The sequence below is a fragment of the Cibotium barometz genome, chromosome 29 (assembly GCF_041138505.1).
Source record: "Cibotium barometz isolate CiBa-2024 chromosome 29, ASM4113850v1, whole genome shotgun sequence".
NCBI classification, from domain to species: domain Eukaryota; kingdom Viridiplantae; phylum Streptophyta; class Polypodiopsida; order Cyatheales; family Cibotiaceae; genus Cibotium; species Cibotium barometz.
Genome location: NC_141074.1, coordinates 47,393,277 through 47,416,511, shown reverse-complemented (window position 1 = coordinate 47,416,511; position 23,235 = coordinate 47,393,277). Strand labels below are relative to the sequence as shown.

The 23,235-nt window shown below is 40.4% G+C and overlaps 1 non-coding gene across 1 annotated transcript; it reads left to right on the top strand.

Moving 5' to 3' along the window:
• The first annotated feature begins 2,598 nt into the window (after window positions 1-2,598).
• On the top strand, window positions 2,599-2,728 carry LOC147622277 (U4 spliceosomal RNA). Its single transcript, XR_015269750.1, has one exon. It is a non-coding gene; the product is annotated as a U4 spliceosomal RNA (small nuclear RNA).
• The last annotated feature ends 20,507 nt before the right edge of the window (window positions 2,729-23,235 follow it).

Below are 23,235 nucleotides of genomic sequence, written 5' to 3'. Positions count from 1 at the left end.
AGAGCTTCCTCTGAGTAGCTGGTAGCAAAGAGCTTTCCTCAAAAGAAAGCTAATGAGAGATTGCATTAGGTGCCTGCTTGCACACAGAGAGAGAGAGACCTAGAGATAGAGTCTGATAACAGAGCTTCCTCTAGAGAGAGAAAGAGGCTGATAACAGAGCTTTCTCTGAGTAGGTGGTAGCAAAGAGCTTTCCTCAAGTTGGGGATGAAGATAGGGCTGCAAGTGAGGGTGTAGTGAGTGGTAGATGGGGAAAGTGGGTTAGTCTAAAAGGGAGGAGAGAGAAACACGCCCCTACTTTTGGAGGGAAGAGGGAAGTGAGGGGGGTAACTTTTTGAAACTTTTCCTTTAAAAAAATATTTAAAAAAAAGATATTGAAGATTTTCTTTGCTGGCAGATCTGAAAAAGGTAAGATTCCACCTTTGACCACAAGATTTAGGGTCTTAATCAACCCAACATTTTTGTACACATGTATTTTTCCTATTGGCCTTCACACTAATCATCTCCTTAATCTCATGGCAGCTTAAAGGGCCCCCATAGACCTCAACCTTCCCCTAATGCATGGCACTTGTGCAACATTTCTCAAAGGAGGTATGGCCCAGAGTATATAGGGATTTATGTTGAGCTACATATTCAAGTCCCTCTAGGAATTGACTGATCAATCTTTCGCTTGTCCCTATTATTACAGTGAGAGTGAAGATATCTCACCGGTTGATATAGTCCCAGATGGATTCTCCCTCTTTCTATTTTACATTATGCAACTATTCAATTGGACTCCATCACGTTCCTTTTCTTGAATATCCTACTTTGAAAGCCTCTTTCAAGGCGTCAAAGGTAGCCTTATCTTCTACTTTTAGTGATCGAAACTATTGTCCTACTTTTCCATCAAGGGTGAGGCCAAAGGCACTCACCTTAACTTGATCTTACACATGGAAAAATTCCTCATAAATCTGGTTAAACACCTCCAAATGAGGTATGGAGTTTCTGGATCTATCAAACTTAGTGATAATTTTGGATATGTGGGCCGATTTATTCCTTTCTGGTCTTGGCTATGCAAGTGCTAATCTTAGCCCTTGCACTTGGTATGCAGGTGTTAGTGATGCAATTCCTAAAGCTACCCCCTCCCTATTTCCATGGCTATCCTCAACATTTTTGGCACAAGCCGAGGGGCTGGTGCAGGTTGGCGTATGATAGATGGAGGGGCTAGGCCTAGAGGATATTATCCCATCTGTGGTGGCGGATCTTGCCTTAGTGGTGGGATGATGTGCACTTCATAAGGATCCATATGGTATCCGGGATACACTCCACGAGGCAGGTAATGGCTGTATGTGTGTGCCGTCTGCTAGCTTGGAAAGTCCTTGGTGGACTCTTGCTCTTTGGTAGGCAGTCTCTGGACATTGGTGAACTAGTTCTTGACCTAGGCTTGGTGCTGGCCTATGATCCTCGAATGAATCTATCGACACGGTAGTTTGACCTAAGCACTTTCATTGAATAAGTTAAGGCCATTAAACATCTCAAATTTAACTTAAGCGTGTTTTATCCATTTAACTAGTTTTATTCAACAAAGTGATACAAGCTTACCTGACTTAATTGAAAAAACTCTATTTAACCTAGTTGAGTAAGCCACCTACATACTCAACTAGGTTAAATAGAGTTTTTTCAATTAAGTCAGGTAAGCTTGTATCACTTTGTTGAATAAAACTAGTTAAATGGATAAAACTCGCTCGAGTTGAATTTGAGATGTTAACTTATTGAATGAAAGTTCTTAGGTCAAACCATTTGAGAGGAGTTTTAATAAAGAGTCAGTCTCCAATCTTGCACGACCCACTAGGAGGAAGAGACAATGTTACAAAGTTTAAAGAGATTTTATGCATGTATAATAGAATGTCAAGACATTTCGACAAAATGTGAAAGGACTTAACATTTAAAGATATGTGTTATAGATCTACATAACCATGTCCCAACAATTGAGCTACATCTATACATAGATAACATACAGGGAAAATCTTTGGTGGATGCACAACCAAGCTATAGTTATGCTACACTAGACCACCTTCAACCATGTAAGAGTTAGATGGGTGAATCACTAGAGTATGAGGCCACTTCATCCCTAGAGGACCTTGTAGTAGTCAACATTGCACACACGCTCCACAGCATGCGTGGTATTATCCTACAAAGCTTGCAAATATATAACTTGCCTCACATGCTAGTCTAGCTTTGGTGGACCCACACATGGTTGGCGTAAGGCGTACACCCCAATCTCTTAAACATGCCTATCTTGGAACCTTAATCTCACTAACCAAATCTTTGGAGTCTGATAACCAAATTAGAATTCATACACATATTCCAAGCTTAACTGTCTGATGAATGAGGATATATGCAAATTTTGAAAGCGTGAAATTTACATATTTTATACAATAGATAATCCCCCTTAAAGCTTCCCCACACAAACACGTGCGCAAGAGTGCCCATCGTCCTGCCAAGAATATAGGCGTTTTATAAGGTTAACCTATGGGTATATCTCCCATAGGTTAATTCCAACGAGGGGAGCACCGCCCACAGATCACGTATAAAGAGCTTGAGGGGCCTATCATCGACTCCATCTTTGCGCTTGGGGCAATGACGCAGTTAGTGAGGGTTTCCCGAGACGCGTCAATTGCTGGTTGAAAACTATTTCCAAACCCCCTCCTCGGCCCTTGGGCCCTGGAGAATTTTTGGAAGGTGCACGCTCTGCGTGTGCGGATTGCGTGCCAGTTGAGGGGACTCTCAGGGGGGGATCCACCTCATCTTGCTCCTATGGGGGTTAGGGTGGGATTTCGCCCTTTTATAGGGGGGTGCGTGAAGGCAGGTTAGCAGGTTGGGGTTGTTGAGGTGGAGGAGTGTTGGAGGTAGAGGGGGTGGTGCCAAGCGAGGCATCAGGATGTGGGCAAGTTGATGTAGAAGGGAGATCTTTAGGGAGCGATGATGGGCCCAATCCGAGATGGATGGAGAAAGTAGGTGGTAGTGGTGTTGGGGAAAGAGGTGGCGAGGGAACATGAGGTGGTGTGGTATGGGGTGAGGGAAAGAGGGGAAGGGTGGTGGGTGAAGTGGTTGAAATGGGGAACCTGGTTCCAGATAGGATTTTGGCAGGGAGATTGGGTGGTTCGAGGGAGTGTTGGTGGGCACTAGTGGGGGGTGGGTTGAGTGGCAATTAAGAGCTGGTGCCTGGGTGGGATGGGGGTGTGGGTTAGGAGAGGCGATTGCTGGGGGGATGAGGTGGGGGGGCACGCCAGTGGAATGGTACTCGCCCTCATTGTCATCATCATTGTCTTCGCTGTCATCCATGGGGTCTCCTTCAGGGCAATTGTTTCCCGGCATTTGGAGAAGAAGAAGGCCTTAGCCTCTTGAGCCTCTTCGACAATGATGTCACATGGAAATGCGATGTGAGATTCATTGAACTAGAGGATGGTGGTGGGGACGATGACTTCTAGTTGGTAGTAGACGCAGGTGTAGAGGATGCTTGAGTAGGAAGGGACGCTGACCGCTTCTGGTGCTGTGACGTCTGCTAGAGAGATGAAGGAGGAGGTGTCCACTATGCAGGTACTTTTGAAAACTCAAGCATTTTTTGTCCTTTAAGTAGTGGTCCAAGCACTTGCAAGTGATATATGCACTTGCAAAGTGATTTAAGCACTTGAAAGTGCTCATACATTTACACCACTTGCAAGTGCTCATACATTTACACCACCACTTGCGAGTGCTTGTTTCACTTGCAACAAGTGCTTAGAGGTCATCGAGTTCATAGACCACTCATAAGTATTGAGACCACTTGCTTGCAAGTGCTATGACCACTTGCAAGTGTTATACCACTGTAAGTGCTTACATTACAAGCAAGTGCTATGACCACTTGCAAGTGTTATACCACTGTAAGTGCTTACATCACTAGCAAGTGCATAGAAATCATGCAAGTTCTTAGAAGTTTAACAAGTGCTTAGACAACTTGAAGGTGCTAAGACCACTTGCAAGTGGTCATACCTTTTGCAAGTGGTCATACCACTTGCAAGTGCTAAGGCCACTTGTAAGTGTTCATGCCTTTTGCAAGTTCTAAGACCACTTGCAAGTGTTCATACCACTTGCAAGTGTTCATACCGCTTTCAAGTGCTCATACCGCTTTCAAGTGCTCATACCACTTGCAAGTGCTTAGACCACTTGAAGGTGCTAAGACCACTTGCAAGTGGTCATACCACTTGGAAGTGGTCATACCACTTGCAAGTGCTAAGGCCACTTGTAATAAGTGTTCATGCCTTTTGCAAGTTCTAAGACCACTTGCAAGTGTTCATACCACTTGTTGCAAGTGCCTAGACCACTAGCGAAGTTCAAGACCACTTGCAAGTGTTCATACTGCTTTCAAGTGCTCATACCACTTGCAAGTGCTTAAAACACTAGCAAAAGCACAAAGCACATACAATTTCTAAGACCTTTAACAGGTGCTTAGAACACTTGGAAGAGCTACTTGCAAGTGGTTGCATCATTTGTAAGTGCTTAGACCACTTTCAAGTGCTTAGACCTTAGGGCACTGCACAGACCACTTTCAAGTGCTTAGACCACTCACTGGTGCGTGGTCTAATATAATATATAAGTCCTTTGTCTCAGTGTCTGTGCGTGTCCTGACCATCTTAATTGTTGTGCATGTAGTTAAAATTCAAGTTGTTGGCTCGAAAACCCTACCACCCACCACCATTGATGAGGTAGAGCACATTGAGCACTGTCCTCCACGCTATCAGTTTCGACGCTTCAATGACTCTCAAGACCTGGCAGTCGTTGTTGACTTTAACAAGGTTCTTTTGTGCGTGCATGATAAGCGCGCAGGACAGAGATTCCCCCAAATGTCTCAACGCTGTACTTTTCCAAAGTCCGTGAGGATGAGAACATCACCTATTACATACGGCAGGGTAGAGGTGTTCTTACTTGCGTTGAGTCATGTTGCAAAGGTATTTGTGTGGACCTCCCACAGAGGCAGGGAATTGGAGACAGCCATGGATAAGTGTCTGCCTCAAGTCAAGAAATGCATGAGTGGATGGCTGTCGCAAACCGCTTGCCATGTTTGCACTTGGCGCTTTGATATTCCTCCTAGGCCAATGTTCTTGAAAAACCTGGATACCTTCTGGCATCTTTTCCCGAAATTCAATAAGACAAATACACTTGTGCTAGATTACTCATTGTATAAAATGTACTCTAATGAACCTGTATGCTATGTGATCCTTCCTGAAGTGGAGAAGTAGACTGAGGGGCAGTGGGAAAATTCTTTTAAGCTCGTCATCCTTCTCATCGTTATTCAGGAAGATTATGTCCATAGCTACAATAAGGAAGGTATGCAATTTTATCTAAACAAAGGGACCTCGACAATAGTGGGATTATGTATTATTATCACCATCTCTGTTGTCTTCCCTCGTACATATATACCACCTTTGAGGACATAATTGACACCAATTTTTGGAGATCCTTGTACTTCCTATCCCGCACACACTGCATGTCCTCCAGACAAGAGAAAGTCTCTACAAAGAATATATGGGTCATCATCAACAATAGCCCCTATGGTAGTAGATTCTGAGGATGGAATCTTGATCAAGTAGGGGGAGTGTTAACCCCATTTTGGGTTAGCTTAGCATCTATCCATTACATACGAGAGATAGCACAATATAAGTGTCATCAAACAGCACTCTAAATGTTGTAATTATGAGAATAGCTATGCCACAAAACTATGTAATTTGTAAGAATTTAGTTTATCTTCCATTAAGTTTTGGGCGCCCACGTGTGAATAAGGGCAAGTTGTATAAATAACATTATTCTCATAATACAAGAGACATAATCCCCCTCTTTTGTGCCAATTAAGTCTAGACTTATCTCCTTGCTCTCTTGCTTGTCTATAGTGTGTGACCTTGGAATGATTTTGTGTCGATCTGGTGTCATTTCTTTAGTTTATACTGTGGTTGCATTTTGTGGACTCTTAAGAAAGTGATGGTTTGAAAGTTCTTGTCTAGGTACTGAAGTGCTTGTCAAGTGGTTTAAAAGTGCTGGTCAAGTGGTTTGAAAGTGCTTGTCTAGGTATTGAAGTGCTTGTCAAGTGGTTTGAAAGTGCTTGTCTAGATACTAAAAGTGCTTGTCCAGGTACTGAAGTGCTTGACAAGAATTTCTCAAGTGGTCTGAAAGTACTAAACATGTGCTTGTCTAGGTACTAGAAAGTGCTGGCTAACTACTGGTGTGGTCAGGTAATCTGAAAGTGTTTGTCAAGATGCTTAAAGCGCTTGTCAAGTGGTCTGGAATGCTTGTCTAGGTACTAAAAGTACCTAACAGGTGCTTACCATGTGGCCTCCAAGTGCTTGTGTAGGAACTTCAAAATTGTTTGGGAAGTGCTGGTCAAGTGGTCTGAAAGTGCTTGTCTAGTTACTGATGAAAGTGCTTGTCTAGGTACCTAAAGTGCTTTACAAGTAATCTGAAAGTGCTTGTGTAGATCCTAGAAGTGCTTGTGTAGGTACTAGAAGTGCTTGTCAAGTGGTCTTAAAGTGCTTGTTTACTACTGAAAGTGCTGTCAAAGAGTTGAACGTGCGAAATAGTGCTTCTTAGGAGGACGCATTGTGCTAGCTTGAAAGTTAGAACTTACAAGTTCTCCTCTGGGGGCATGCTATTATAGATTTGTTCAAATACATCATTTGACAATTCATATACATTAGGCTCACCTTCTACCGAGAGCACATCGGAAACCTCATGCATCGCAGCAGGTGGGAGTAGATAAAAGCAGGAGGCTTGTCATCCAAAAGAACGTAGGTGTCATCTTGGCCATTTACCTTGTCGTAGAAGAGTCCCTCAACGATAAATGAGTTCTTTTGAATACGGTTATGCCATTCATCCCTTTCAGATTTGATGGTCAAGCGCTTGGTTTTTGTGCACTTCAAGATATAGAAGTCTACACACCTGGCTCTTCTGCATTCACTGCAAAGTTCTGGCCAACCATCAAGGCATCACTTAGGTCGTCATGGTGGCCAACATACATGGGGGCTCCTGGTAACTCATCATCGTTGGATGCTTCTCCATCGTTTTGAACATTGACAGTCGGTTGTATTTGCAAGTACTGCCACCTCTCAACGTGGTCCTTGTTTACACATCTCCTCCATTGGCCTTTCATGCATGCATGGCAAAAGCAGGACAATGGTCTGCACCGTAGCCCATGCATATCTGATTGACTGTAGGCCATTGACACAGTGGAAGGATCGAGACCCTTTGATCCGCATGCAATCCCACTCTCTATCTCAGTCTACATCACCGAGCTTGACCTCCCAGAATCTACGATCGACTTTCTTCCCTGTCAATGGACATTCTTTCCTGAGGGTTGTGTTGAGTAATGCCACCACACTTGAAGCGTTATGTAACGCCCATCCGTCAGATTTCAGCTGCTCCTGTGTGAGAGCTCTTTTGAGCACCGCACCAGCCCCATCGTGCTCGCCCTTCCCATGGCCAGATGCAAAGAAACTGTGCATCATCTCAATACCTGTCATATTGAAGTATCGGGCTACAAAATAGAAAGGGCGCCTTGCTTTGAATTGTGAAGTAGCGCCATCAGACCACACCCAGTGTCGCTTGACACTGCATCCTTGAGCTTTCAGCCACTCATTGTGCAAAATAAAGCAGTGCTGCACAAACAAAGTGTCGTGGATTTTGTCATCAGTAGAAGTGGGTTGTCTTCCGAATGGTACCAAGCACATCACGCAGGTACGAAATGTGGACCAAGATTGTCACCTGAGTTGAATACCAATGCATTGACTGAATTTCATTCTGCACCTTGAAGGAGTAATTCTCTGCAAAATCCACTACCGACACCACTACATCATCTAGAAATTTATCCAAACACTCTTTGAATTGTCCAGCTTGCCATCTCTACTTATAATTGTGTTTGATGAAGTTTCCCAATTTGCTTTGAAGCAAGGAAGTGAAAGTCCTCGGGCTGACTTGGCGAACAACAAGATCTTTCCGAGTTTTTGCTTGACCGTTCTCATCCACTTCCTGTGTAGGAACGTCGTCAAAAAGCTTGACAGTCATCATAGAGATGTCATCGCTTTTTTCATGTGGACACAAGGAGATCTGTTTAATGCCACAATGTTTGCATGTACCCAAAAGACATTGTCTACGGTGATAAGCACAGTCAATGGGTTTTGGGCACAATACAGACTCCCATAGGTCTGTTAAGCTTGGAAATGTGGCATTGGAGGCCGCGCACTGCGCTGTTCCATCATGAGAACTGCAAACAAGGCACCTGCATCTGCATGGCCGGCCATGTAGCCCATATCTTCCCTGGCGCATTTGATTAAGAGCTTCCTTGAAGTAGACAAGCTGCACATGGTATTCACAGCAACAAGCGGTCCTTCAACTTGCATACGAAGTATGTCTTTAGACCCTCAAAACATCTGAGGGAGATCCTTATGTTAGGATGAGCCACTTGGAACCGCATATAGAAGTCCCTCTGTAACAAAGAAGACAAATTTAGACACACTATCAAGCATTATAAATCATTTTGAAGCAACCTATAGCATTGGTAAGCATTATGACGCACTTTCAATCAGTGTAAAGCTATGACACTCATTGGATAAAGCTCTTAGACGCACTTAGTAGCACTTTCTGCACCTGGCAGCACTAGTAAATGGTTGTAAAGCACTATAAAGCACTCTCAGGCACCCTGCAAGCACTTAGAAACCTGAGGATCCATTTAGATGAACTTGGAATAACATGGAATTTCTTGGAAGCACTAGGAAACACTTAGAAGCAATTGGAAACATTAGCAAACACTTAGAAGCAAGTAAAGCATGTGGAAGCACTTGGAAGCACTTAGAAGCACTTAGAAGCACATGGAAGCACTTAGAGGCACATAGAATCACTAGCAAGCACTTAGAAGCACTTAGAACCACTAGCAAACACTTGGAACCACTAGAAAGCACTTAGAAGCACTTGGAAGCACTTAGAAGCACATGGAAGCACTAGCAAGCACTAGAAGCACTTGGAAGCACTTGCAAGTACTTAGAAGCATTAGCAAGCACTTAGCAAGCATTTAGAAGCCCTAGCAAGCACTTGGAAGCACTTACAAGCACTTGGAAGCAGTTAGAAGCTCTTGTTATCACTTCTGAAGCTCTGTTAAGCCATTACGAGCATAAGCACTTGGAAGCATTTGGAAGAACTCTCTGGTACACCTGGCAGCTTTTTGAAGCACTATTAAGCACTCAGAAGCAACAAAAGGCACTTAGAAGCACACAAAAACATTTAGATGCACTTGGAAGCACTTACAAGCACGTACAAGCACTTGGAAGCAGTTAGAAGCTCCTGTTATCACTTCTCAAGCTTTGTTAAGCCATTACGAGCTTAAGCACTTGGAAGCATTTGGAAGAACTCTCAGGCACCTAGCAGCTTTTTGAAGCACTATTAAGCACTCAGAAGCAACAAAAGGCACTTAGAAGCGCACAGAAACATTTAGATGCACTTGGAAGTAGTTAGAAGCTCCTGTTATCACTTTTGAAGCTCTGTTAAGCCATTACGAGCGTAAGCACTTGGAAGCATTTGGAAGAACTCTCAGACACCTGTGCTGGTGGCAGCTTTTTGAAACACTATTAAGCACTCAGAAGCAACAAAAGGCACTTAGAAGCACACAGAAACATTTAGATGCACTTGGAATGACATAAAATTACTTGGAACCACTATGAACCACTTAGAAGCACTTGTGATCACTTGAAAAAGTATGTCAAGCACTATAAAGCATGGTTAAGCATATAGTGCACTGTCGGGCACTCAGAAGTGGTCTGAAAATGCTCAGAAGCACTAAGATGCACTCATGACTTGGAATTTCTTGGAATCACCATGAAGCACTCAGAAGCATTTGAAATCAATTGTAAAGCTTCGTAATGTGAAGCATGCCAATTTGGAAAGCAAACAAATCATGTATTTCCACGTGAAAGAAATGTGAGCAGAAATGCACTAGATGTTGTGTATTCAGATGTATGGGGTCCTACACGAAGACCATGTCTATGGGAGGCTGCAGGTATTATGTGACATTTATTGATGACCACACAATGAAAGTGTGGGTATACTTCATGAAGGAGAAGGGTGAGGTGTTCACTCATTTTCAGAATTTCAGAGTTATGGTTGAAAAGCAAACAAGGAAATATATAAAGTGCCTAAGGTCAGATGGAGGGGGAGAGTACTTCTCCAATGAGTTCTCTGAATTTTTGAAGAAGAATGGTATTCGGAGACAGTTTACATGCAGATACACTCCACAACAAAATGGAGTTGCTGAGCGAAAAAACAGGCACATTGCTGAGATTGCGCGAGCATTGATGGGAGAGAAGAATATGCCGCATAGCTATAGGTTGTTTCTATAGCAGTTTACATCATGAACAAGACTCCAACTACAGCCATACGTGATGTAACTCTAGAGGAGATGTTACTGGTAGAAAACATGATTTGTTTCATCTGAAAGTCTTTGGATGCATTGCATATGTGCATGTGCCAGATGAGCTGAGAACTAAGCTGGATCCAAAAGCTGAAAAATGTGTTTATTGGGTATTCCCTTGAGCAAAAGGGATAGAGGTGTTATATCCCTGCTACACGTGAGTTGGGATAGAGGTGTTATAACCCTACTACACGTGAGTTGAGGGTAAGCAGGGATGTTGTTTTTGATGAGATGAGCAGCTGGTATGCTACTGAAAAAAAGCTGTTGGGGCTGATGTGAGTGGAAATGTGGTTGCAAAGAATGCAAGTCAGCAATCACAGTCTTTGAGTGAATCGGGATGTGAATGAATGATATGGAATGTGAATGGATGAGATGTCATGTGAATTGGGATGTGAATGAATGATATGGGATGAGAATGGATGTGATGTCATGTGAATCGAGATGTGATGAATGTGATGTGATGTAATGCGAATCGGGTAAATATGAATGGATGAGATGTGATGAATGTGATGTGATGTAATGCGAATCGGGTAAATATGAATGGATGAGATGTGAATGAATATGATGTGATGAGATGTGGATATGGCTAAATGATGCGAGTGGATGAGATCTGAGGATATTTGAGGAAAGAAGTGATGAGATGGAAAATGATGCGATTGAATGAGAATGGAAATTTATATGAAATGAATGTGGATTAAGTAATGTTGATTATTGTGGAAAGACGAGAGTTCGTTATAGAAAGTGTATTTATGGCCTATTTTTGAATGACTGTTTTATGTCAAGAATGCTGGGAAAACGTTTTGACCATCTTGTGAGATTAAGGTCGTGGAGACCTAGCTGATAAAGTTGCAACAGCTGACGGAGAGTCAATGGAGGACGTCTCGCGTAGCAAGGTCAGCCGAGGTCTTGACCAACCTCAGTTCGATTAAAAGGTGCGGGATGGCAAAGGATTTCTCCAAGGCCTTTGATGTCAAGGTCCCTCCAAAGCCAGCACCATGTTGCCATATATATAGGCAGTGATGTGTGAACACACTTAGGACCACCGGGGCACTTTTTCCCTCTTTAGGAGGTTTTTTTCCTCGGCTTGTATATACGCCCATTATTCTAGGGCTAACTTATCTTTGTACATCGACACAATCTAATACACTGTGTGTTGTGTGCATTCTTGCTTCTTCTTCTCTCCAAGCTTTGTGTGCTTTCTTGCAACCCTAATTCCAACAATTGGTATCAGAGCAGGCATCGGCTCCCAGGGCTACATGACTAGCACCCTCCAACTCACGTTCTCCGATTGAGGCGAGCTTTCACGAGCGCTTGCAAGTCCCTATACTCTCGAGATTCGTCTGCAGGGCTTCGCGTTCTCAAAAATTGCATCTGAGGTCGTTTTGGGCTCCGTTTTTGCATTATAAGTTTTGTACAGGTGTTTTCGTCATTTTGTGCAGAAATTTTGACAGTGCAATTTTCTGCAAAACAGGCATACGTATTCTATTGTGGACCGTGCTACATAGCACGAGTTGTTTTCTGTTCAGTCTTTGCTTCATTACAGGTAGCTTTTGCATCAGTTTCAGTCAGTGGCCATGGCTGATAACAGCAATGATGTATTTCGCATGGTCTGCTGATGACAAATTGGATGGAGACAGCAACTACACCCACTTTGGGCATACATGATGCAGCATGTTTTGGTTGCAAAAGGAGTGTGGAACATTGTGCAGGGTATGGATGTACGTCCAGGTTCTGTGGATGTAGGATCTGTTAAGGATGTTGCAGGTTCTAGCAGCTCTACTGTTGCTATTGTTTTACCCACTGCTGCTGAACAAGCTCATTGGGATGGTAAAGATGCGCAGGCTCATGCCTTGATTGCACTTTCTGTCAAATGTAACATCACTCCACATATTCGTTCAGCTAAAACAGCAAAACAGGCTTGGGATATTCTAGCTGGTTTGTATGCAGGTCGTAACGAGGCAAAAATCTCTTACCTGCGTAAAGAGCTAGAATCGAAGATTATGCAAGAAGATGATGACATGAATGTTTTTCTTGCTGAGATTAAAGATCTCAAGGAACAGTTGATTTCTACAGGTGAGATTATTTCTGATCATTCTCTTGTGCTACAGACTGTTCTCGATGCTTTACCTGAGTCATATCAGACTTTTGCTTCCACGTGGAGACTTGTTACTGAGGACAGACCTGATGTTGTCAAGTATGATACTTTAGTCAATAATCTCCTGTAAGAAGCGCAGTCCAAGCAAAATCGGGCTAGGCAGCGTGCAGTTGATCAGGCATTTGTTGCTGCCCAACAGAGAAGAAGTGGTAAGGCAACCCCTTCCACTGTTTCTTCTCCTATTAGTAGGTCTGCAACTTCTTCTCCTTCCACAGGTAGTAACAATAGGTCTGAGAAGGCTCTTGATAAAGGCAAGAAAAAGATCAGGTGCAACTATTGTAAGGCAACTGATCATGTCATTAAGAATTGCCCTAAGCTAAAGGTTAAAGAGGCAAAGAAGAAAGAGTCAAATATAGCCACAATAGCGGATGCTTCTACAAATGCAGATTCTGCAAATGTTGTGCAGGATACAGAATGGGCATTTATTGCCAGTATGACCCATCTGTACATGATGCATGTTTGGCAGTTTCTGTTGACTCTGATGTATGGTATTTTGATAGTGGTGCTACAAAGCACATTACCTCGCATCGTGATATGTTCACTTGTCTTGAGGCTATCTCTAATGGGAATACTGTCACATGTGCCAATAATGCTTCTTACCCAGTGAAGGGCGTTGGTGAAATTATGCTTACTGCTGCAAATGGCAGTGCTTTCACACTTTCAGCAGATGCTTTGTATGTGCCAGGGATAAAGAAGAATCTATTGTCTATCCTCTGCACTTGCCAGACTTGGACTTGTAGTCAAATTTGTGGATGACAGATGAACTGTTCATGATTTGACTTCTGGTGATACGATTATTGTATCTGGCACCTTGTTTCGTGGGCTATATAGGCTCAATTCTTATGACAAGTGTGTGGAAGATTCAGTAAATGTAGTTTCTGATGAAAAGGCAGTTTGAGATGCAAAACTATGGCATGCTCGTTTTGGTCATCTGAACTTTGCTAGTTTGCTGCATTTGCAGAAATTTGATATGGTTGCTTCATTGCCCCCTCTTGAGGCACCATTAAAACATGTTTTTGTGAAGGCTATATTTTGGGCAAAATGCAGCATTCTGCGTTTCCAAAGGATGGTTCTGTGCGGGCCACTCGCAAATTGCAACTTGTACATAGTGATGTATGTGGGCCTATGCAAACTCCGTCGTTTGGTAAACACTTGTACTTCATGACTTTCATTGATGATTACTCAAGGCATGCATGGGTATATCCACTGAAGGCAAAGTCTCAAGTGTTTTTGTGCTTCAAACAGTTTTTGCTTATGGTGGTTGAAAATGTATCCATTCTGATCGAGGGGGGGAGTACATGTCTAAAGAGTTTGATGCATTTCTGGCTAGTCGTGGGATAAAACACCAATGTACAGTGCCATATAACCCTCAGCAAAATGGTGTTGCTGAGAGAAAAAGCAGGTCACTTATGGAGATGGCACGATGTATGGTCAAGAGCCAAGCTTTGCCACATGCCGCTTTTGGCTTGAGGCTGTCATGTGTGTTGCATATGTACTCAACAGGTGTCCCACTAAGGCCTTGCAGTCTGTTACTCCATACGAAGCTTGGCATGGCAGGAAGCCTTCTATTGGTCACTTGCGTGTCTTTGGTTGCTTGTCCTATGCTTTAGTGCCTATGCAACAACATAGAAAATTGGATGATAAGGCTGTCAAATGCATTTTTGTTGGTTACAGTGCTGAGAGCAAGGGTTATAGATTGTATCATCCGCAATCAAAGCGTATCTTGATTAGTCGAGATGTTGTTTTTGTGGAAGATGTTGTGCAGCCTTTGTTATCATGTACCAAAGAGACAGGTGTGAGCTCACGGGATGTATTTGATACGTTGTTGTCTCTGTTTACAGGTGGGAATTCAAATGTAAGTCCTAATGAGGCAAATATTCAGCCTATGCAGATTTCAAATGACATCATAGATCAGCCTATTTCTGATGCAGATTTTTAGGATGCAATTTATGAGGATAGGGCTAAAAATGAGCAGGCTAGAGGTATGCCTAAATGGTTGGTGCAAACCTTGCGTGATAGTAAAATTGATGCACCTATGTCTAGTCATACTCATTCAGGTTTTCAACATGCCTCTTATGCATCAGATTGTTATGCTTTGGCTGTGTCTAGTATGTGTGAAGAGGAAGAACCTCTTTCATTTAATGAGGCACAAAAATCGAAAAATTGGTTGGCTGCAATGCAAAGTGAATATGATGCTATAATGAAGAATGGTACATGGTCTTTGTGTGATTTTCCTATTGGTGAAAAGGTCATTGGATGTAAGTGGGTTTTTAAGTTGAAACGAAAGCCAGATGGCAGTGTTAGACTTGTTGCAAAGGGTTATGCTCAAGAAAAGGGCATTGATTTTGATGAGACCTTTGCTCTCACTTGTCATATGACTACCATTCGTAGCATTTGTGCATTGGCAGCTTATAATGGTTGGAATGTACATAGTTGGACATAAAGACTGCGTTCTTGAATGGAGATTTGCATGAGGAGGTGTATGTATCGCAGCCTTGTGGTTTTGTTCAAAGAGGGTAGGAAAACAAAGTGTGCAGGTTGAAAAAGGCTTTATATGGTTTAAAGCAAGCTCCACGAGCTTGGTATGAAAAGATACATGCATATTTGACTGCACATGGTTTTCAGAATAGTCCAACAGAAAGCACTTTGTATGTTAAACGTGTGGATGATGTACATCTAATCATTGCTCTCTATGTGGATGACATGCTGCTCACAGGACCAAATGAGAGTCATATTGCTGATTTTAAGGCTGATTTGAATGCCTCTTTTGAGATGTCAGATTTGGGGCGTTTGCATCATTATTTGGGGATACAATTTAAGGAGTGTGATGGAGGTATCGCTTTGTGTAGACAAAGTATATTGAGCCATTGTTGCAGAGATTTGGCCTTGAAGACTGCAAGCCTATTGCTACTCCAATGGAGACAGGTTTGAAGTTGAGTCTTCATGATGCTGGAGATCACTTTGATGTCACACTCTATCATACAGCTATTGGTTGCCTGCAGGAATTTGATTTTGAAATAAAGTATCGACTAGGGAAAGAAAATGTGGTTGTAGATGCGCTCAACAAAAAAGCCTCCTTGCTTGCAATTACAGTGGTGTCAAATCCATTGATCAATGAAGCAAAGGAGAAAATCATGCAGGACAAATTCTTTGCCCCTATTGCTACCCTTCTAATGCAGGAAAAGCAAGACTCCTCAGGAAATGAGTCGAGTTCTTGGGTACAAACTGGATGAAGGATGCATGTATTATAATAATCGGCTATGTATCCCCAATGATGAGGAAATAAAGGGAAGAATTCTGAGAGAAGCCCATGATAGCCTGATAGCTGGACATCAAGGTTTATAAAAACCTATATGTCTGTGAAGAAAAGCTTCTTCTGGCCAGGACTCAAAAAGGATGTACTTGATCATGTGCGAAAATGCTTGATAAGCTAAAGAGTCAAGGCAGAGAGAGTCAAGATGCCAGGGAAACTGCAGCCTCTAGACATTCCACAGATGAAGTGGGAATGCATCAGTATGGACTTTGTCACTGGATTACCTTCAGTGCAATCAGGTTACAACTCCATTTTTGTGGTAGTTGACATGCTGCCCATTTGATTCCAATGAAAGAAACATACTCTGCAGTGGATGTTGCCAGAGTTTTCCTTAAGGAGAGGATAGTAAGTGACAGAGGATAGTAAGTGACAGAGATCCCAAATTCACATCGAAATTATGGGCTGCGTTCTTTGAAGCAGTAGGAACTTTTTTGGATCTCAGCACAGCCTATCACCTTGCAACCGATGGCCAGATGGAAAGGGTGAATCAAGTAATTGAAGATATCCTTCGGTCATGTTACAGCAGGGAACCCAAGAAGTGGTTAAGTGATCTTCAATTGGTCGAATTCGCTTACAATGCTTCTTATCATCGGAGCATTGGGATGAGTCCTTTGAAAGCTTTGGATGGGCAAGATTGCCTTACAACATTGACTTGGTCTGATCCATTGATTAGAGTCGAAATGTCCAGACAAATGCTTGACGACATGGACCAGCAGATGCAATCAATCCATAAAGATATAAAGGCAGCCCAAGACAGACAAAAGCATTATGCAAATAAAAAGAGATCTGAGAGAGAGTTCGAAGAATCAGATATGGTCTTCATTCGAGTACGACCAAAAAGAAGTTCCTTATCCTTAGGGAAGTACAAGAAGCTCTCTCCCAGATACTGTGGGCCATATGCTGTCATAAAGAAAGTGGGAGATCTAGCCGACAAACTTCTTCTGCCTCCCCATCTCAAGGTACATGATGTATTCCATGTCAGTTTGCTTAAGAAGTATGTACCTAGCCCGAGTCACATGCTTGATGATGATGAACAATTGATCTCTTCGAGACTGAAGGCCAGATGGTACTCCAACCTGAGGAAATCTATGACGTTCGGGAGAAGATTCTCAAGAGAGCAGAGTCCTCAGAGAATTCTTAGTGAAGTGGAAGTTCTTCCCTCTAGAAGACGCCACTTGGGAGAAAGAAGAAGAGTTGGCGAAGGATTACCCCCACTTTGCAAGATGACATCTCGCATTTTTCAAGTGGGAGAGGATGTAAGATTCCTCCTCGGGCTGAATATTAATTAAGCCTCTACTTCAATCCCTTGTAATCATTCCATGTTTCTGAATACAAGAAAATATTATTTTTCCTTATTTGGCCTAGTGAGATAAAAATTTCTAGAGAGTGGTAAATCAATATTGGGATATTTTTGGATAAATAAATTCTATAGATATCAAAAAAATGTTTCCCTAAAACAAAAAATCAAAATAGATTTTCCAAGGTACAATTGGAATTAATTAAAAATCATTTAGAAGACCTTAGCCTAAGGGTCAAGATTTTCGATTTTTTTTAATTATGGTCCAATTAAGGTTCCTATGGACCAATAAGATAATTCCAAGTGTTGGGATAAGATAAATCCAAAGAATAAAAGAAAATACCCAAAAATGAGTAAATGCCCACATAAGATGAAGAGTTGGCTAAGTACTAGGTTTATTAGTTAAAAATTATGAAGTATTAATAAAAAATGAGATATTTTGGAGTAATCATTCATTTTTGACACATGGGTAAGGAAAAGGGGACCCTTCAAGGAGGCACCTATTTCACATGTGTGGATGAGTTTTAAACTAAAAAATAATAGGATATTTTTATCTCTCCTCTCTCCTAAATCAAACCAAATCAAAAAGGGAGCCAAACTGGTCCAAATCTTGTCGAAATTCAGCCAAACTGAAGCTCAAAAATTCTAGAACTTAGTTGGACTCAGTTAGTGGCCTCCCTCACCTTTAAAGAGCCCCTCATTCCTTTGTATTCTCATCTGTGAACTAAACTATGCTGGTATTACTCTAAGTTAAGCTTATTTTCTATTATCCTCTAAAAATCCTCTACAAATTGAAGAGATTGGAGCTTCTCTCGCTCTCTTCAATCCTCCTTGGATACTCCAACAACATACCAAACCAATTGATTGGTTGGGGGCCTGTAGTGTGATAAAAGAATCAAGTAATTTAGGAGGTAAAGTGTGGATTATTGTCTTCTTTTTCTTAAATCTCCAAATGTTTCTCTTCTCAACCCCTCTGAAGCTTGAGAAGGATTAATTTGAATGGCTTTTGAGTACTATTGAAGTTCTTTAATGTATTGTAATGAAGAAATACATAAATTTCCATTTATGCTTAATTGATAATGGTTTTTAAGCATTTCTCTTTCTCCCCCAAAGAACGGTCATCCCTATGACCTATTCTCAATTTGAATGAAGCTTCTCATGAAGCATTTCTCTAACCTAAAAGTAATTTCTATGCTTGTCTAATTGGAGGCTAAAATAATGGCTTTTTAATACTTTTATGCTATTTAACTTATGGTAAAATTAAGAATCAATCCATAATTGGCTAATGATCCAATTAGTGGTTATTCTAATCACATGAATAATACTAAACTTTATTCTTTCAAATTTATTGAGAATTATCAGTAATAGCAGCGGAGCTATGGTAAAATTTCTGTAAAATTAACACATAAATCATTTTCATTTATATTATGAAAAGAGGACTTCCTGCCATATTCTAGGATTAATCATCCTAGATTAATTGAATGATTCTCATTATAATCATGGGAAATTGATTAATCTAGGATTAATCATCCTAGATTAATTGAATGATTCTCATTATTATAATCATGGAAAATTAATTTTTATGTTTATGCGTAAATAGTTAATTATGAAAAGAGAAATTTCTAGTAATCCATTTTTATGTTAAAAGAGTAATTTCCATGACAATGAAAATCCATGTATTCAAATGAAGTAAGAGAAAAATTGTGATGCTAAAATAACGTATATTTTATTTAAAAATTAAAGAAGGATTTTAGTTAAATTTATCTTTTTACATAGATAAATTTTTAATGATGAAAGAGGAATTCCCTTTATATTGGAATCCAAATATTTAAATGAGGAAAGTGTGATTCCTAGTGTAAAGGAATTAATGAAGATTTTTATTTAAATTTTAAGAGAAAATTTAGTTAAATATATCTTTTTACATAGATAAATTTTAAATGATGAAAGAGGAATTCCCACTATATTGGAATCCAAATATTTAAATGAGGAAAGTGTAATTCCTAGTGTAAAGGAATTAATGAAGATTTTTTATTTAAAATTTTAAGAAAAAAATTTAGTTAAATTTATCTTTTTGTACTACGCAAGGTCCTGGAAATCCTAAGGAAACACCAACTCTTTGCAAAGAAGAGCAAATGTTCTTTCTCTGTTGACTAGGTGGAATACTTGGGATTCATAGTGTCAAAGGATGGGATTTCTCCTGACCCCGCAAAGATCCAAGCAGTCGTAACCCAAGTCAGTAAAGGAAGTCAGAGGATTCCTAGGGTTAACCGGATGGTATAGGATCTTTATACCTAGGTATGCTCAGATAGCGCCCCCTTTGACTAACCTTCTCAAGAAAAGTACACTTTTTTAGTGGACTGCAATGTGTCAAAGTGCCTTTGACAAGCTAAAGACAGCCTTAGTAACCAACCTTGTTCTTAAATTGCCAGATTTTACCAAACCTGATGCTAGTGGATTTGCCTTAGGCGGTGCTCTAATGCAGGAAGGTCATGCAGTGGCCTATGAATTTAGAAAACTCATAACACATGAGAGGAATTATGCCGTCCATGACTTGGAGTTACTCTCAGTAGTGTATGCTTTGAAGTTGTGGAGACATTATCTTTTGGGACAAAGGTTCACCTTGATGACAAATCATCAAAGTTTGAAGTGGATCTTCACCCAAAGGGATCTCAACATACATCAAAGGAGATGGATGCAGACCCTGCTGGAATTTGATTTTGACATAAAGTATCGACCAGGGAAAGAAAATGTGGTTGTAGATGCACTCAGCAGAAAAGCCTCCTTGCTTGCAATTACAGTGGTGTCAAATCCATTGATCAATGAAGCAAAGGAGAAAATCATGCAGAACAAATTCTTTGCCCCTATTGCTACCCTTCTGATGTAGGAAAGAAAGACTCCTCAGGAAATGAGGCGAGTCCTTGGGGGTACAAACTGGATGAAGGATGCATGTATTATAATAATCGGCTATGTATCCCCAATGATGAGGAAATAAAGGGAAGAATTATGAGAGAAGCCCATGATAGCCTGATAGCTAGATATCAGGGTTTATAAAAACCTATATGTCTGTGAAGAATAGCTTCTTCTAGGGCCAGGACTCAAAAAGGATGTACTTGATCATGTGCAAAAATGCTTGATGTGTTAAAGAGTCAAGGCAGAGAGAGTCAAGATGCCAGGGAAACTGCAGCCTCTAGACATTCTACAGATGAAGTGGGAATGCATCAATATGGACTTTGTCACTGAATTACCTTCAGTGCAATCAGGTTACAACTCCATTTTTGTGGTAGTTGACAGGCTGCCCATTTGATTCCAGTGAAAGAAACATACTCTCTGCAGTGGATGTTGCCAGAGTTTTTCTTAAGGAGATATTTAGATTGCATGGTTTACCCAAGAGGATAGTAAGTGACAAAGATCCCAAATTCACATCAAAATTTTGGACTGTGTTCTTTGAAGCAGTAGGAACTTTCTTGGATCTCAGCATAGCCTATCACCCCGAAACCGATGGCCAGACGGAAAGGGTGAATCAAGTAATTGAAGATATCCTTCGGTCATGCCATAGCAGGGAACCCAAGAAGTGGTTAAGTCATCTGCTTTTGGTCGAATTCGCTTACAATGCTTCTTATCATCGGAGCATTGGGATGAGTTCTTTCAAAGCTTTGTATGGACAAGATTGCCTTACACCATTAACTTGGTCTGATCCATTGATCAGAGTCGAAATGTCCAGACAAATGCTTGACGACATGGACCAGCAGATGCAATCAATCCGTAAAGATATAAAGGCAGCCCAAGACAGACAAAAGAATTATGCAGATAAAAAGAGATCTAAGAGAGAGTTCGAAGAATCAGATATGGTCTTCATTCGAGTACGACCAAAAAGAAGTTCCTTATCCTTAGGAAAGTACAAGAAGCTCTCTCCCAGATACTGTGGGCCGTATGCTGTCATAAAGAAAGTGGGCGATCTAGCCTACAAACGTCTTCTGCCTCCCCATCTCAAGGTACATGATGTATTCCAAGTCAGTTTGCTTAAGAAGTATGTACCTAGCCCGAGTCACATGCTTGATGATGATGAACAATTGATCTCTCCGACTCAAGGCCAGATGGTACTCCAACCTGAGGAAATCCTCGACGTTTGGGAGAAGATTCTCAGGAGCAGAGTCCTCAGAGAATTCTTAGTAAAATGGAAGTTCTTCCCTCTAGAAGACGCCACTTGGGAGAAAGAAGAGTTGGTGAAGGATTACCCCCACTCTGCGAGATGAGGACATCTCGCATTTTTCAAGTGGGAGAGAATGATATTTTTGGATAGATAAATTCTACAGATATCAAAAGAATGTTTCCCTGAAACAGAAAATCAAAATACATTTTCCAAGGTGCAATTGGAATTAATTAAAAATGGTTTAGAAGACCTTAACCTAAGGGTCAAGATTTTCAAATGGTCCAATTAAGGTTCCTATGGACCAATAAGATTAATCCAAGTGTTGGGATAAGATAAATCTAAAGAATAAAAAAAAATACCCAAAAATGAGTAAATGCCCACATAAGATGAAGAGTTGGCTAAGTACTAGGTTTATTAGTTAAAAATTATGAAGTATTAATTAAAAAAATAAGATATTTTGGATTAATCATTCATTTTTGACACATGGGTAAGGAAAAGGGGCCCTTCAAGGAGGTGTCTATTTCACATGTGTGGATGAGATTTAAACTAAGAAATAATAGGATATTTTTATCTCTACTCTCTCCTAAATCAAACAAAATAAAAAAGGGAGCCAAACTGGTCTAAATCTTGTCCAAATTCAGCCAAACTAAAGTTGGGAAATTCTAGAACTCAGTTGGGCTCAGTTAGTGGCCTCCCTCACCTATAAATAGACCCTCATTCTTTTGTATTCTCATCTGTGAACTAAACTATGCCGGTATTACTCTAAGTTAAGCTTATTTTCTATTATCCTCTAAAAACCCTCTACAAATTGAAGAGATTGGAGCTTCTCTCTCTCTTCAATCTTCCTTGGAGACTCCAACAACATACCAAACCAATTGATTGGTTGGGGGCCTCTACTGTGATCAAAGAATCAAGTAATTTAGGAGGTAAAGTGTGGATTATTGTCTTCTTTTTCTTAAATCTCCAAATGTTTCTCTTCTCAACCCCTCTCAAGCTTGAGAAGCATTAATTTGAATGGCTTTTGAATACTATTGAAGTTCTTTAATGTACTGTAATGAAGAAACACATAAATTTCCATTTATGCTTAATTTATAATGGTTTTTAAGAATTTCTCTCTCTTCCCCAAAGAATGGTCATTCCTATGACCTATTCTCAATTTGAATGAAGCTTCTCATAAAGCATTTCTCTAATCTAAAAGTAATTTCTATGCTTGTCTAATTGGAGGCCAAAATAATGGCTTTTTAATACTTTTATGCTTTTTAACTTAGATAAAATTAAGAATCAATCCATGATTGGATAATCATCCAATTTGTGGTTATTCTAATCACATGAATAATACTAGACTTTATTCTTTCAAGTTTATTGAGAATTATCAGTAATAGTAGCGGAGCTATGGCAAAATTTCTGTAAAATTAACATATAAGCATTTTCATTTATATTATGAAAAGAGGAATTCCTACCATATTCTAGGATTAATCATCCTAGATTAATTGAATGATTCTCAATATAATCATGGAAAATTAATTTTTATGTTTATGCATAAATAGTAATTAGAAAAAAGAGGAATTTCTAGTAATCCATTTTTTGTTAAAAGAGTAATTCCCACCATGACAATGGAAATCCATGTATTCAAATGAAGTAAGAGAAAAATTGTGATGCTAAAATAATGTATATTTTATTTAAAAATTAAAGAAGGACTTTAGTTAAATTTATCTTTTTGCATAGATAAATTTTAAAATTTCCACTATATTAGAATCCAAATATTTAAATGAGGAAAGTGTAATTCCTAGTGTAAAGGAATTAATGAAGATTTTTATTTAAATTTTTAAGAGAAAATTCAGTTAAATATATCTTTTTA